The sequence below is a fragment of the Canis lupus genome, chromosome 20 (genome assembly GCF_011100685.1).
Source record: "Canis lupus familiaris isolate Mischka breed German Shepherd chromosome 20, alternate assembly UU_Cfam_GSD_1.0, whole genome shotgun sequence".
NCBI lineage: Eukaryota > Metazoa > Chordata > Mammalia > Carnivora > Canidae > Canis > Canis lupus.
In genome coordinates, this window is record NC_049241.1 from 7,366,564 (window position 1) to 7,383,958 (window position 17,395).

Genomic DNA, 17,395 nt, shown 5'->3' on the forward strand with positions numbered 1-17,395 from the left:
CCAAATTGCTGTATGAGTTCTAGCAATCTTGGGGTGGAGGCTTTTGTGTTTTCTATATACAGTATCATGTCATCTGCAAAGAAGGAGAGTTTGACTTCTTTGCCAATTTGAATACCTTTTATTTCTTCTTGTTGTCTGATTGCTGAGGCTAGGACGTCTAGCACTATGTTGAACAAAAGTGGTGACAGCAGGCATCCCTGTTGTGTTCCTCACCTTAGGAGAAAAGCTCTCAGTTTTTCCCCACTAAGAATAATATTCACTGTGGACTTTTCATAGATGGCTTTTATGATATTGAGCTATGTCCCTCTATCCCTACACTTTGAAGAGTTTTAAGCAGGAATGGATGCTGTATTTTGTCAAATGCTTACTCTGCATCTCTTGAGAGGATCATATGATTCTTCTATTTTCTTTTATTAATGTGATCTATCACGTTGTTTTATGAATGTTGAACCATCCTTGCATTCCAGTGATAAATCCCACTTGGTCACAGTGAATAATCCTCTTAGTGTACTGTTGGATCCTATTGACTGTATGTTGGTGAGAATTTTTCATCCATGTTCATAAGGGATATTGGTCTATAAATCTCCTTTTTTGTGGGGTCTTTGGTTTTAGGATCAAGGTAAGGCTGACCTCATAGAACAAGTTTGGAAGTATTCTTTTCATTTCTATACTTTCATTTTTTTTTCATTTCTATACTTTCAAACAGCTTTAGTAGAATAGGTATTATTTCTTCTTTAAATGTTTGGTAGAATTTCCATGGGAAACCATCTGGCCCTGGGTTTTTGTTTCTTGGGAAGTTTTTGATGACTGCTTCGATTTCCTCACTGGTTATTGATCTGTTCAGGTTCTCTATTTCCTCCTGTTTCAGTTTTGGCAATTTGTAGGTTTCCAGGAATGCATCCATTTCTTCCAGATTTCCTAATTTGTTGGCATATAGTTGCCCATAATATGTTTTTAAAACTGTTTGTATTTCCTTGGTATTGGTTGTGATCTCTCCTCTTTCATTCATGATTTTATTAATTTGAGTCTTTTTTCTTCTCAATAAGTCTGGCTAGGGGTTTATCTGTCTTACTAATTCTTTTTTAATAAAGGTGTTATTTATTTATTTATTCATGAAAGACACACAGAGAGAGAGAGAGAGAGAGAGAGAGAGAAAGAGGCAGAGGCATAGGCAGAGGGAGAAGCAGGCTCCATGCAGGGAGCCTGATGTGGGACTTGATTCTAGGACTCCGGGATCACGACCTAAGCGGAAGGCAGATGCTTAACCAGTGAGCCACCCCAGCATCCCATGTCTTACTAATTCTTTCAAAGAACCAGCTCCTGGTTTTGTTGATCTGTTCTACAGTTCTTCTGGTCTCTGCTTCATTGAGTTCTGCTCTAATCTTTACTATTTATCTTCTTCTGCTTGGTTTAGGCTTTATTTGCTGTTCTTTCTCCAATTCTTTTAGCTGTAAGTTTAGCTTATGTATTTGAGATTTTTTAATTTTTTTGAGGGAGGCTTGTATTAAAATGTGTTTCCCTCTTAGGACAGCCTTTGCTATAGCCCAAAGATTTTGAATAGTTGCACTTTCATTTTCATTAGTTTGCATGAGAATTCTTCTAGTTTCTTTGAATATCTGGCTATGATGCATCAAATTAATGTCTCTAACTTTCTCCCACCCTTTTGATTTGGAATCACTGAGAACAAGCCCTTTACTCTCCTTGGAAAGACTATCCCAGGGCCTCTTCCCTACCTGGATGGCAGCCAAACTTCAAGGACTTGAACCTTGTGTCCACATATCACAGCTGAAGAAGGCTCTACCTGAAGAAGGCTATGTCCTGTGCAAACACTGGAGATCTGAATCCAACTGACCAGGAGAAGGAGCTGACATGGAAGTAGACTGCCTCCTCCCAAGATGCCAAATAAAGACTTCATACTTTAACAAAAACTTCCCCCCTTTCTTTCCTTTACTCTGGCAGTGGCCTGGAAAGATAACACCCTTATGCAACTCCCCCAGGCCACTGCTGAGAGGAGTAGGCTTTACTTCTCAGACTGTTGGATTTTTCATCAGAAACTTGTCTATTAACAATGCCACCTTATCAGGAAGTGGTGTGTGCCCCAGCAGGTATTGCCTTTGCCTGCAGTAGTTATCATTCTCCATGGATTTATGAATGCCTAGATGGCTGTTATATAACTGGACAATGCCTCCTAAGTTATTTAACTGTGCCCCTAACTGCTCACAAATAGAGACACCTGATTGGTCAACTCTCCTGAATTTACACCAATGAGTTAGGAATTGCCAGGAAGCGTTCATAACTCAGGATTCACTTAACTCACATAACTCACATAACTCAGGAATCACTCTTCAATACTTGCCTGATTCAAGGTAAATGTAAATGAGGCTATGATCAGGAATTTCTCCTTACTCTTGAAAGTATTACAGAATCCTCTGTTAAAACAATAGATGCCCCCCAAAATCCTTAGACTCTCATCAAAGCTGTCTTGAAAACAGGACAGCTCAATTACCATTTAGCTGAACAAGGAGGTGTTTGTGCTATGGCCAACATAACCTGCTATAACCAGATTAACAATTCTGGGGAAGTTTAAACTCAATCACATAATATCACTGAGCAAACCACTTGGCTTAAAATAGTGATGCCCTCCAATGAGCCTTTCTTTGACTCACCTGATTTCAATCAGTTCGGGTCTTGGGGACCAATGTTCTGAACCACAGTCCAAACATTGAGAATTATCTTGCTTATAATAACCATCATAATCTCCCTGGTGCATTGTATTCTCCCAAAAGATTTAAATGCCTATCTGTAGCCATGAACCACCAAGCAAAGAATCTCCTGAAGACTGGAATGTCAAGAAAGGAATGAAGAGGACAATTTAAGAATTGTGAACCTAAGGTCTTGGCCTGTGAAGATCACAAAGATTAATCCAAAAATGCAAACCAAGACTTAATACCTAACCTAACCAATTTTATGCCCCCAGAAATGCAAACTTAAACCAGTCATTATAGAATTACCTGGTCAGCACTGGTGAAATAGTGAGATAATTTGCCCTTCTGCTCCCCTTCAGGAGGGCAACCTTGCCTGAAACAATGCACACTTTGCTAATAATTTCCTTTCTTCCTCCTCTTCACCTTTCAAGACCTTGCCTTTTCTACTGCATCATGGAACTCCTTCCTACTGCTAAATGGGATGGTGCCTGATTCCTGAACCATTGAATAAAGTCAGTTTGTTCTTTAAATGTACACAGCTGGGGCAGCCCCGCTGACCCAGTGGTTTAGTGCCACCTTTGGCCCGGGGTGTGGTCCTGGGGTCCTGGGATCAAGCCCACATCAGGCTACCTGCATGGAGCCTGCTTCTCCCTCTGCTTGTGTCCCTCTCTCTCTCTGTCTGCATGAATGGATAAATAAATCTTAAAAAAATAAATAAATAAATTTACACAGCTGAATTTTTGTTTTTTAATGGGGGCAATGTGGTAACTGGGAAGAATGGGGACGCTGGGTTCAGGCAAAGTGTTGAATCCTGTCTCAGTCACCTAGCAACTGTAGGAGGCTCGGAAAGCACTTCCCCTCTCTGAACATTACTTTCTTCCTCTGGAAAACAGGGGTGAGTATGCCCACCTTGATGGTTCCCCTGAGGGTCATGACAGTTGGGGCCCAACCCCAGCCCACCCTCTGGCCTAGGATCTGCCTTGGCCAGTAGCGTTTCCTGGCTTGTTTTTGTCCTGTAGTTGTCATGGAAGTAAAAGTTTAGCTAAGGGCATCAATAGGACTCCCAGCCTTTAATGGAATGTTGGTATTTGTTTAGTGTTCTTCAGGCTCTCAACCTGTACGCTCCATGCCTGCATTGTGCATGTGGACAAGAAGGCAAAGAAGGCACAGCCCCAGGTTCCAGGAAACAATCAGGATTCCTGGCTCCCTATGCCTTCCTCTGGCCATCTGGAAAAGTGGTTAATGAGGCCCTCTCCAGGGAAAGGCAAAGTATCTGGACTTTGATGTCAGATAGACCTGGGCTTGAATCTCTCTTGTTCATTTAAAACTACATGTCTTTGGGGAAGTGACTTCATTGCTCGGATCCTGTGAAATGAGGATAACAATCATCCTTCCCTAGAAATGTTACTGAGGCACCTGCTTGTGGGTAGTGAATGCTATCTTCTACTGTTGTTGAGATAAGGGCCTGGTGCATGGTTTACTCACCCAATAGTAAATTCTCCAGTGTGAGCTGAAGTAGGCCTTATTCTTCACAGCTCGTCATGGGCTATAGGGAGTGTTGTAGGATACAGGGTAGCACATGGACATTTGATAATGACAGCCAAGTGCTTGGCACATGGTAGATGCTCTATAAATGTTAATTCCCCCTCCCCCAACTTCTCACAGGTCAATTGAAGAAGGGCCCAGCACTCCCTTGGGTACTGTTACCATGGTCCTCACTTCCTTCTGCTCAGGCTTTACAATGTCAAAGGACTCGAAGTCTCCTTCATTCCCCAGGAGAGCCCCATGGGGCTTTGTCCCCACGCAAGGGAGGACATTCAGCAGAGAGGTTCTTAGTAGCTTCAACAACATGGACGAACTGGTGATAGCAATTATATCCACTCCACCTGCTATGCATCCATCATTCATTTACTCAACAGATATTTATTGAACACCTGCTATGTGCTCTGGACATAAAGCAGTTAAGAAAATAGACTCTTCTTGGCCTGTGGAGTTTATAGTCTAAGTAGGAGGGAGACATGAATAGATAACTAAATAAAGGTTTCTTAATAGCAAGGGTGATAAAAGCTATGAATGGAAGATGCAGGGAGTTGCCAGAGTGTATAGGGATGACCCAGCCTCCTCTAAGGGATCAGGGAAAGCCTTCATGAGGAGGACCTCAGCCGAGTTCCTAAAGAGCAGAGCTTAAGGCGGGGACCTGGTTTTCAGGGGTTTATTTGGAAAAGGGGCTGTCCTGGGGATCAGCAAGTAGGGAGAAAGGTGGTGGGACAGGGCAGGGAAAAAGCCAATGTATACAGTTGTGTCATCAAGGTTATTACTGTGCCCAAGACCACTGAAGAGGAGGCATAGAGTTTCCTGACAGTGTCCCAACAAGAGGAGGGGAGATCATCCCTGCAGAAGGCTAGCCAGCTTCCCCAGTGTCCTATCCATGAAAGGAGCCCAAGGGCATCTGTCCAGCCTAGCCCAGGCTGACTCAGAGTTTGGACCCAGATGAGTCAGGTACAGGAGGTGACATTTTCCATGCAGTTTGGAGGGCCTGGGAGAGGATACCAGGTGGAGGAACAGCTCCAAATTCACCAGCCTATCAGAGCGGTGGCTCATCTGCCATAGCCCAGGCCCCCAGCGCTTCTGCTGGTCTGAGTCCTAGAGGATTATTTCCTGGAGCAGTACATTTCCCCAAAGCCCCGGGCTCCTTCCAGACACCCACCCAAAGCTGCATTTCTCACTGTCCAGCAGGGCACTTTCTCCACGTGGTACCTCTGCTACTGATCCAGGTGGGCATGGGGTACACTGCTGAGAAGTAGATCTGTTTTCTTCCTTTCTGCACTTCTTGCCTCATGGACTCTCAAAGGCTTTGGAAAGAAGGAATAGTGAGAAAAAGGGGTACAGGCCTGCTCTTGATGTGTTGTTGGATGTTATCCACTTTAGTTCCAGGAAATCTTTACTTTCAGGCCACCAGATTGTATACAGCTCTGGTCAGGGGCTTGGTGCTTTTTTTAGGTGTGTCACGTGAATCCAAGAGTCTTATTCCCTGGAGTTCAGTGGCACAGATTAGTAGTTTATGATAAGGGCCTTTCCAGAGAGGCCGAAAGGTCTTTCTGAGGGTCTATTTTCTTTAACTGATGCAATCTCTGGGTTTTAAGGTGTGATGCTTAAGGTCAACCCTCAGGAGTGTGCTGTGAAAACTGCTCTACCAAAGCTTGGTTATTTTCAATAGAAGCAATTAGGCCTTTACATTACCAAAACAGGTTTTCTTTTATCAACTCTGGGTCAAAGGGGGCAGGGCTAAATGCTTTGGCTCTCCTGGGACTATCTCAAAGACTCTGAGTGTCTCTGAGTTCCCAAGAGGGTGGGTCTGAGATTTAGAAGGGCTGATGGCAGTACTTTAGGCCAAGGTATTTGGAGAGTCTCTGCAAATTCTTCCCGTTGAGTCTTACTCAAATTAGTGCATGCAACGAATGCTGAGGGTTGAGGGTGGTGTGCTTGATGTTAGTGTTGTAAAACTGGCTAAACAGCAGCGATTTGCCAAGACAAGTTTGAAAGGGGTTCTCAGGTAGAGATAATCTTTTCTAACAGAAGCAACATTAGACGATCTACAAGAGAAAGTTCTGGTCCAGTGAGAAAACATACAGACCACGATTAAAACATACTTATTTGTGAGAGGAGGAAGTTGTATGAAACCCATTTGTGCCAACAGGTTTCCCTAGAATGTACTTTGGACAAGTGAGACAAATGAGGCAGGCGCCTTTTATGGTCATATTAACTTTTCACACCAGTGCTGGTCCATGAATGCTATCACCTTGTCAGTAGACCAGGTACATGTTTGATGCATGTACAGCAGTAAGTAATGGAAATTTTAAAATTTTCTGGTAAGACTAGATTATGATTTGGTCCAAACCAGACTTTTCTCTTTATTGAGCTGACAATTATAAGATTCACATTATTTTTTTCCCCTCTCTGGAGCCAATTGTTACATATCTCCTGTCAGTTTTTCTAAAATTATCATTTGTGATAATGTTCCTTTGGACCATGATAGAGATTTAGCTACTGATTTCCCTCACAGTGGCAGGTTTTGATGGAAATATCAGCAAGGTAGAGTCAAGTCTAAAACACCCAGGAACCTTAATAGCTAGAGCAGCTGACAAAAGTGCAGCATTAGGACATCTGGGTGGCTCAGCAGTTTAGCGCTGCCTTCGGCCCAGGGCGTGATCCTGGAGACCCAGGATCGAGTCCCACATTGGGATCCCTGCATGGAGTCTGCTTCTCCTCTCTCTGCCTGTGTCTCTGCCTCTCTCTCTCTCTCTCTCTTTCTGTGTGTGTGTGTGTCTTTCATGAATAAATAAATAAAATCTTTTTAAAAAGTGCAGCTTTTAACAAATTCTGGACATAGACATTTTTAATTTATTCCCATAGGCGATAAAGGCAATTTGTTTTTTTTCCATATTACAAAGTCATGAGCAACCCCAAAGGCATACCAACTATTAGCATAAATGCTAGTCATTTCACCCTTGGCTAGGGTAAGTAGGGCATATAATTCTGTTTGTTGGGCTGAACTTGCCACAAAGTAAAGGTACTGTCTTGATGACTTCAAAAGGAGCCGCAATAATAAACTAGCACAGTATTTATCATTTTCATCCTTTTTATAGGAACCATCAGTAAACCATGAAAATCTGCATTAATTAGAGGAGTTTCCTGTGAATTGCCACAGGGATTAGAAAGGTAACCTGTCAGCATTAAGCAGTCATGAGGGGTTTCATTTGAATCCAAAAGTAGTTTTTGTTTTGAGATCAGATTCCCTACGTATAGAGCCTAAGTTTGATAAACTGAAATTTTTCTTTGGAAACTTGATGTCCCTTTAAAGCCAAGAGTTTTGACAACTGGGTGTGGTTGGTTCAGCAAGGGAAGAAGAGAAGTAAATCATCTACGTATTATAACAAAGTAGAACCTGCTGTTCATCCAAATTAGTCTATAAGGTTTGTGAAAAGTAAAGACTGAAACACTGGCATTACTGTCTAGGTGTATTTCTGTTCTTCCCAAGTGAAAGTAAGAAGATTTTGGCTATCCTTATCACCTAGAATACTAAAATTACACTGCACCGATTAATTACAGTGAAAATGCTTTCAGTGGGAATAGGATGTTAGTGGCATATGGGGGCTAGGAACACAGTGCCAAGGGATAAGGATGGTATTTATTGCTCAGAGGTCCTGGCAAAACCTCCATCCTCAGCCACTGGGTTTTCTCACAGGTAAAATAGGGGTATTACAGGGACTAGTGCAGGGGATAATGAGGCCCTGAGCCTTGTAATATTTTTTGTGGGCTTCATGCCTTGAAGGCTTCTTCATTTGTTGGGTACTGATTAATTATGAGAAGAGACTTTTGAGGGATCTATTGGAATCTTGATGGAGAAGGTGTAGTGTGGATTCTGCTCGCATCATTGAGGATCTTGCCCGTAAAGAGACTGGTAGCTGATCCAAAAGGAACAAATAGAAAAATGTCAAAGGGTCATTTAATTCCCCCCATTAGCTATTTTGATTACTGCTGTCAAATTCTAGAATTGTTACCTCCTTTTGGAAGAAAAAAATTCTGGCATACTCCTTTTCTAAGAAATCTCAGTCCAATAAATGGCTAGGGGCAGAGGAATTGAGGAGAAAAGGATGCGTGTCTCTCAAAGGGCTTAGGGAATAGGTTCAGAGACAGGAACCTGTTGAGGTCTAGGAGTTGAGCCACTATTTGAGCTGTTTTAGCACTCTGAGGCAGAGGCTGCTTTATAGCAGAGGGTTGAGCGCCAAGAGTGTAGCTCTGCTGTCAACAGGGACAGAATGTCCTTCCAATCTGGAGAGTGGTTTCTCCAAGCCTATTGGGAAGAGCCCCTGTAGTTTCTCATACCCTCCTTAATGGGAATTAGGAGGGCATTGCAAATACTGACTAGAAGGCTGAAAGTACCTGGAACACATAACATTTCTAACAATCCTTTTTCCAGTGACTTGGCCTTTTGCAAAACAAGAAACTAGGGTTTTTTTGGGTTGGTTTGAGGAGTCTTCATTTGCTGGAATTGAAAGTTGAGAATTGTAGTGGTTTTTCTTTTAGAAAGAAAAAGTGACTCATTTAGGATGAGTCTTTGAGCTGGCCTGCTATCTTAACTAAATCTGGAGAGGGCAGTTTCCCATTCGATGCTGGCCCTTTGACCTAAAAGAGAAAGATCCCAGTTCAACCTGTTAATAAGCATAGCGTCACATGCCACCTGGGTGGATTCAACATCTAAAGGAAGACCAGAATGTTCTTAAAAGACAATTTGGAATTGATTGTACTAGTTATGAACAGGTTCATCAGGCTCTTGTGCACAAGCTGGAATTTTGTTCCAATCAGCAGGCTTGGGAAAAGCTACTGCAATTTTGCGGTGGAGATTTCTCGAGAGTGTTCTAGCATCTTGCCAAAAGTTAGTGGTTTCTTTGAATTCCCTTCAGGAGGTTCCCTTCCAGCTTGTTTCATCCAATGTCTGGCCAATGTGAAGCCTGGCCCTCACCCACAAGCATGTGAACTCACTGATATAAATCTAAGAAACCTAGAGGGTAAGTTGGAATGACTACACTTAATTTTCTGGCAAACCTAAGGGAGTCCTCAGTCACTTTAGGAAACTCCTTAACTATGGCTTGCAATATGAGAAGGAAGACCAGGGAAGATAAAAAAAAACTGGGGCTTTACTTAGGGCCTCAGAAGACTTAACTTTAAAAAGGCAGACTTTAATCAATTCAGGAGAGCAGGGTGTGGGGAGAGAGTGGAAGAAAAAGGGAATTTTGGCAGGGAGAAGAGAGGTGGGACCAGAGCACAAGGTGGCTGCAGATTATGAAGACAGGGAAGAACAAAAGGGGCCTAAGAAGCTGTTTTGATTCCCTCTCATTTTTTTTGTTTGCCTCAATTAACTTAGAGTATTTTGCAAGGAGGCAAACTTAGAATCCTGAAAACATCTGGAAGCCTCGAGGTCCCATTTAAAATGGCCATCCCCTTTGGCTTCTTGTCAGTTGGTTTTGGAGCAGTGGCTGTCTAACTTAATTTTGAGTAAAACAAATTTGGAAAGATATCAATTCCCCATAATGGGCATTGGTGTTCTAAATTACTTTATTTTTAAATTTTTTTAAATTATTTTTTTATTGGAGTTCAATTTGCCAACATATAGCATATCACCCAGTCCTCATCCTGTTAAGTGCCCCCCTCAGTGCCTGTCACCCAGTCACCCCATCCCTCCACCCACCTCCCTTTCCACCATCCCTTATTCCTTTCCCAGAGTTAGGTGTCTCATGTTCTGTCTCCCTCTCTGATATTTCCCATTCATTTTCTCTCCTTTCCCCTTTATTCCCTTTTACTATCTTTTATATTCCCCAAATGAATGAGACCATATAATGTTTGTTCTTCTCCGTTTGACTTATTTCACTTGGCATAATACCCTCCAGTTCCATCCACGTTGAAGCAATTGGTGGGTATTTGTCATTTCTAATGGCTGAGTAATATTCCATTGTATACATAAACCACATCTTCTTTATCCATTCATCTTTCGATGGGCACCGAGGCTCCTTCCACAGTTTGGCTACTGTGGACATTGCTGCTATAAACATTGGGGTGCAGGTGTCCTGCCGTTTCACTGTATCTGTATCTTTGGGGTAAATCCCCAGCAGTGCAATTGCTGGGTCCTAGGGTAGCTCTATTTTCAACTCTTTGAGGAACCTCCACATAGTTTTCCAGAGTGGCTGCACCAGTTCACATTCCCACCAACAGTGCAAGAGGGTTCCCCTTTCTCCACATCCTCCCCAACATTTGTTGTTTCCTGTCTTGTTGATTTTCCCCATTCTCACTGGTGTGAGGTGGTATCTCATTGTGGTTTTGAGGTATTTCCCTGATGGCAAGTGATGCAGAGCATTTTCTCATGTGCTTGTTGGCCATGTCTGTGTCTTCCTCTGTGAGATTTCTGTTCATGTCTTTTGCCCATTTCATGATTGGATTGTTTGTTTCTTTGCTGTTGAGTTTAAAAAGTTCTTTATAAAAAAAAAATAAATAAATAAATAAAAATAAAAAGTTCTTTATAGATCTTGGACACTAGCCCTTTATCTGATACGTCATTTGCAAATATCTTCTCCCATTCTGTAGGTTGTCTTTTGGTTTTGTTGACTGTATCCTTTGCTGTGCAAAAGCTTCTTATCTTGATGAAGTCCCAATAGTTCATTTTTGCTTTTGTTTCTTTTGCCTTCGTGGATGTATCTTGCAAGAAGTTACTGTGGCCAAGTTCAAAAAGGGTGTTGCCTGTGTTCTCCTCTAGGATTTTGATGGATTCTTGTCTCACATTTAGATCTTTCATCCATTTTGAGTTTATCTTTGTGTCTGGTGTAAAAGAATGATCTAGTTTCATTCTTCTGCATGTGGCTGTCCAATTTTCCCAGCAGCATTTACTGGAGAGACTGTCTTTTTTCCAGTTTTGTCAAATATTACTTGACCAAAGAGTTGAGGGGCCATTTCTGGATTCTCTATTCTGTTCCATTGATCTATGTGTCTGTTTTTGTGCCAGTACCACACTGTCTTGATGATCACAGCTTTGTAGTACAACCTGAAATCTGGCATTGTGATGCCCCCAGTTCTGGTTTTCTTTTTTAATATTCCCCTGGCTATTCGGGGTCTTTTCTGATTCCATACAAATCTTAAGATGATTTGTTCCAACTCTCTGAAGAAAGTCCACGGTATTTTGATAAGGATTGCATTAAATGTGTAAATTGTCCTGGGTAGCATTGACATTTTCACAATATTAATTCTTCCAATCCATGAGCATGGAATATTTTTCCATCTCTTTGACTTCCTCAATTTCTTTCAGAAGTGTTCTGTAGTTTTAGGGTATAGATCCTTTACCTCTTTGGTTAGCTTTATTCCTAGGTATCTTATGCTTTTGGGTGCAGTTGTGATTGGGATTGACTCCTTAATTTCTCTTTCTTCAGTCTCATTGTTAGTGTATAGAAATGACATTGATTTCTGGGCACTGATTTTGCATCCTACCACACTGCCGAATCACTGTATGAGTTCTATCAATCTTGGGTGGAGTCTTTTGGATTTCCTATGTACAGTATCATGTCATCTGCAAAGAGGGAGAGTTTGACTTCTTCTTTGCCAATTTGAATACCTTTTATTTCTTTTTGTTGCCTGATTGCTGAGGCTAGGACTTCTAGTACTATGTTGAATAGCAGTAGTGAGAGTGGACATCCCTGTCGCCCTGTCGTGTTCCTGATCTTAGGGGAAAGGCTCCCAGTGTTTCCCATTGAGAATGATATTTGCTATGGGCTTTTCGTAGATGGCTTTTAAGATGCTGAGGAATGTTCCCTCTATCCCTATACTCTGAAGAGTTTTGATCAGGAATGATGCTGTATTTTGTCAAATGCTTTCTCTGTATCTATTGAGAGGATCATATGATTCTTGTTTTTTCTCTTGTTGATATGATCTATCACATTGATTGCTTTATGACTGTTGAACCAGCCTTGCATCCTGGGGATAAATCCCACTTGGTCTTGGTGAATAATCTTCTTAATATACTGTTGGATCCTATTGGCTAGTATCTTGTTGAGAATTTTTGCATCTGTGTTCATCAGGGATGTTGGTCTAGAATTCTCCTTTTTGGTGGGGTCTTTGGTTTTGGAATTAAGGTGATGCTGGTCTCATAGAACGAGTTTGGAAGTATTCCATCTCTTTCTATCTTTTGGAACAGCTTTAGTAGAATAGGTATTATTTCTTCTATAAACATTTGATAGAATTCCCCTGGGAAGCCATCTGGCCCTGGACTTTTGTGTCTTGGGAGGTTTTTGATGACTGATTCAATTTCCTCTCTGGTTATCAGCCTGTTCAGGTTTTCTATTTCTTCCTGTTCCAGTTTTGGTAGTTTATGGTTTTCCAGAAATGCGTCCATTTCTTCTAGATTGCCTAATTTATTGGCATATAGCTGCTCATAAGAAGTTTTTAAAATCGTTTGTATTTCCTTGGTATTGGTGGTGATTTCTCCTTTTTTATTTGTGATTTTATTAATTTGAGTCTTTTTTGTTTTTAATAAGGCTGGCTAATGGCTTATCTATCTTATTGATTCTTATTAAACAGAACCAACTCTTGGTTTTGTTGATCTGTTCCACAGTTCTTCTGGTCTCTATTTCATTGAGTTCTGCTTGAATCTTTATTAACTCTCTTCTTCTGCTGAGTGTAGTTTTTATTTGCTGTTCTTTCTCCAGTTCCTTTAGGTGCAAGGTTAGCTTTTGTATTTGAGTTCTTTCCAGTTTGTTGAGGGATGCTTGTATTGAGATGTATTTCCCTCTCAGGACTGCTTTTGCTGTGTCCCAAAGATTTTGAACTGTTGTATCTTCATTCTCATTAGTTTCTATGAATCTTTTAAATTCTTCTCTAATTTCCTGGTTGGCCCTTCCATCTTGTAGCAGGATGGTCTTTAACCTCTACGTGTTTGAATTTCTTCCAAATTTCTTCTTGTGATTGAGTTCTAGTTTCAAAGCATTATAGTCTGAAAATATACAGGGGACAATCCCAATCTTTTGGTATCGGTTAAGACCTGATTTGTGACCCAGTATGTGGTCTATTCTGGAGACTGTTCAATGTGCACTTGAGAAGAATGTGTATTCAGTTGCATTTGGATATAAAGTTCTGTAAATATCTGTGAAATCTGTCTGGTCCAGTGTATCATTTAAAGCTCTGGTTTCTTTTTTTTTTTTTTAATTTTTATTTATTTATGATAGAGAGAGAGAGAGAGAGAGGCAGAGACACAGGCAGAGGGAGAAGCAGGCTCCATGCACCGGGAGCCCGATGTGGGATTCGATCCCGGGTCTCCAGGATCGCGCCCTGGGCCAAAGGCAGGCGCCAAACAGCTGCGCCACCCAGGGATCCCAAAGCTCTGGTTTCTTTGGAGATGTTGTGCTTAAAAGATCTGTTATTTACAGAAAGTCTCCCAGTATTAGTGTATTATTATCTAAGTATGTTTTAACTTTGGTTATTAATTGATATACTTGGCAGCTCCCACATTTGGGGCATAAATATTGATGATTGTTAGGTCCTCTTGTTGGATAGATCCTTTAAGTATGATATAGTGTCCCTCTTCATCTCTTACTACGGTCTTTGGTATAAACTTTAATTTAGCTGATATGAGGATTGCCACCCCTGCTTTCTTTTGAGGACCATTTGAGTGGTAAATGGTTCTCCAACCTGTTATTTTCAGGCTGTAGTGTCCTTAGGTCTAAAATGAGTCTCTTGTAGACAGCAAATAGATGGGTCTTGCTTTTTTGTCCAGTCTGAAACCCTGCACCTTTTGATGGGATCATTAAACGCATTCATGTTCAGAGTTACTATTGAAAGATATGAATTTAGTGTCATCATACCACCTATTCAGTCCCTGTTTTTGTGGATTGTTTCTTTGGGCTTCCTCTTTCTTTTACAGAGTCCCCGTTAATATTTCTTGTAGAGCTGGTTTGGTGGTCACATATTCTTTCAGTTTCTGCCTATCTTGGAAGCTCTTTATCTCTCCTATTCTGAATGAGAGCCTTGCTGGATAGAGTATCTTGGCTGCATGTACTTCTCATTTAGGACCCTGAATATATCCTTCCAGCCCTTTCTGGCATGCCAGGTCTCTGTGGAGAGGTCTGCTGTTAATCTAGTATTTCTCCCCATATAAGTTAGGGATCTCTGTCTCTTGCTGCTTTAAAGATCTCCTCTTTATCTTTGGATTTGCAAGTTTCACTATTAAATGTTGAGGTGTTGAATAGTTTTTATTGATTTGGGGGGGTATCTCTCTATCTCCTGGATCTGAATGCCTGTTTCCCTCCCCAAGTTTGGGAAATTCTCAGCTATGATTTGTTCAAATATACTTTCTGGTCCTCTGTCCCTTTTGGCACCCTCTGGAACCCCAATTGAACATATATTTTTCCTTCTGAGGCTGTCATTTATTTCCCTTAACCTTTCCTCATGATCTTTTAATTGTTTTTCTCTTTTGTCCTCAGCTTCCTTCCTTGCCATCAACTTGTCTTCTAAGTAACTCACTCATTCTTCTACCTCATTAACCCTCATCGTTAGGACCTCCAGTTTGGGTTGCATCTCATTTAATTGATTTTTAATTTTGGCCTGATTAGATCTAAATTCTGTAGTCATGAAGTCTCTTGAATCCTTTATGCTTTTTTTTCCAGAGCCACCAGTAGCTTCTGAATTGGCTTTCTGACACCGAATTGTAATCCAAATTCTGTAACTCTGTGGGAGAGAGTACTATTTCTGATTCTTTCTTTAGTGGGGAGTTCTTCTTTCTAGTCATTTTGCTCAGTGCAGAGTGGCTAAAAACAAGTTGTACTGGAAAAAGGAAGGAAAAAAAGGAAAAGGGAAAACAAAGAACAAAACAAAGACAAACAAAACAAGACCAAAACAAAACAAAACAAAAAGCAAGGAGTGGTATCCTCTGGTTCTATATAGTGTAAATCCCTCAACTTCCCCAGGAGCTCTCTAGCGCTGCTCAGCCAAGAACTTGCTCTTCCCCTGTCCTTCCAGCTGGTCTTCTGGAGGAGGGGCCTGCTGTGCTGATTCTCAGGTGTGTGCACCTGCGGGAGCTGCCCCGCCCCTGCCAGGTGCACGGCTCAGTGGGAGCCATTTATCCTGTGAGGCCCCTGCTCCCTGGTGGCCCCGCTCAGTCCCAGGCACAAGGTGACACCAGGAGGAGCAACAAAAGTGGCGGCGGCCGGCTCCCCAGCTCTAGTGTCAGCTCCCGCAGTAACTACCGCAGTCTCCCAGTCCGCAGGGACCTGGATGCTCCAGGGGCAGGGGGCGCTGACCTGCACAGCTCAGGGTCACCTGGTGGCAGGAGCATCCTCGCTGTCCTGGGCCCTCCCGACCTCCCCCTGTCCCGGGGGGAGCACAGGATCCTGGGCTGTGTCCCCCAGCGCCCTGGGCTCTGGGGCCTGCACCGCTGGGATCGCGCTCCCGGGGCGCCCGGCCTCCTCTGTGCGGAGCTGCCGCCTGAGTGCTCCCGGGGCCTGCTGGGCTTGCACTCCAGCCCTTTAGGGAGCTCAGCCCGTGGGGTGTGGCATGCTCTCCCCCGGCACCCTTTCTCTGTTAGTGACCCTGGGAACCTGGGGGCTCCACTGCCCCTCCTGGGACCCTGCCCGAGTTCCCTGTGAGCACCTTTCCATACAGAAAGATTGGTAAAGTTCCCGCTTCTCCGGGACTGGGCTTTCCTGTCCTGGAGGCTCTCGCTGCCTGGCCTTAGCAGCAACCCCCCTGCCATGCTTTTATATTTATTTATTTATTTTTCCATCTTCCTACCTTGATAGAAGCATGAACTCTTCTCACTGTAGCATTCCAGCTGTTCTCTCTTTAAATCTCAGGCTGAATTCGTAGGTTTTCAGGATGATTTGAAAGTTATCTAGGTAAGTTGGTGGGGACTGGTGACTTGCGGACCCTGTTCCTCTGCCATCTTGCCCCGCCCCTCTATTTTTTATTTTTTAAAGATTTATTTGACAGAGAGAGCATGCACAAATGCAGCAGGAGCTGCAGGGAGAGGGAGAAGCAGGCTCCTGCTGAGCAAGAATCCCAATAAGGGACTCAGTCACAGGACCTTGGGATCACAATCTGGGCCAAATGTAGATCCTTAACTGACTAGGCCACCCAGGCACCCTCTAAATGACTTTCTGTTCAGTCCTTTTAGTTATAAATGCACATACGGAGGGACCATAGTTTTTAAGTGTAAAACCAGGGTCCCAGAAAGGGGGCTGTGGCACCACCCTGCAAACATTTTGATGACAGAGATCCCATTCCTTCGAGGCTTCTCTCTACAGCAAAGAGAAGAAATTTCTAACCAGCACAGTTTCAACAGGAACAGTCTGATTCTGAAAAGGAGTCAGACTGAAGGGCAACCCAGTACTCTCAGAGAAAAAAAGACCAAGACCTTAAACCCTTCATAAAGCCCACAGAGCTCAAACACAAAAGATAGGCTTGAGACGCAGGAGAAAATTTACCCTCAGACTCCAGGGTGGGCAAGAAAGCAGTGAATTCAACTGGCTCCGTGGGTACCAGCCCCTGTTCGCTCAGCAGCATAGAGTGTTGTTGGGGTCTTCTCTGGATCCTACTTCTGGTCACCCACTAATGTTAATCTTAAAAATAAAACTACCAGTTATTTTGCCAGCAAAGAAAAAAAAAGGTTTATCTGGAAATCACAGAGAACTGAGACCTTGCAGGAGCAAGACCCAGCAAAACCACAGGTAGCCCACGGAATAGAGAGTAAGGTTCCTTTATAAGGGAAAGGGGGGGAGGCTGGAGCGCTGTTATAAGCAAAACATCTATTGGTATAAACTGGGCCCTGGAAGTATCGTGGCTTTTCATTGGCTGAGTCATGACTGCCTCTCATTGGCTGCAACTGTTGCCATGGGAGGAGAAAAGCCTTTCTTCCTCCTGCTGGGATAGTAAAATAGCATCCACCTGCTTGGTCCCTCTTTTCCTGTTGGGTCTGCAATTGACAAGGAGCGGTAGGATGTGAGAGCGCCTCTTGCTGGCCTCCCCACTCCTTAAAAAAAACTTTTTTTAAAAAAACGCTTTTATTTATTTATTCATGAGAGACACACAGAGAGAGGCAGAGTCATAGGCAGAGGGAGAAGCAGGCTCCTCCCTGCAGGGAGCCACATGTGGGATTCAAT

The 17,395-nt window shown here is 42.8% G+C and overlaps 1 long non-coding RNA gene across 1 annotated transcript; it reads right to left on the minus strand.

Annotated features, from left to right (window-relative positions):
* Positions 1-7,126: 7,126 nt before the first annotated feature.
* Positions 7,127-17,000, minus strand: LOC111091425. Its single transcript, XR_005374399.1, has 3 exons — positions 16,721-17,000; positions 16,029-16,091; positions 7,127-8,170 (listed from the first exon to the last, which is right to left on the minus strand). It is a non-coding gene; the product is annotated as an uncharacterized LOC111091425 (long non-coding RNA).
* Between the last annotated feature and the right edge of the window lie 395 nt (positions 17,001-17,395).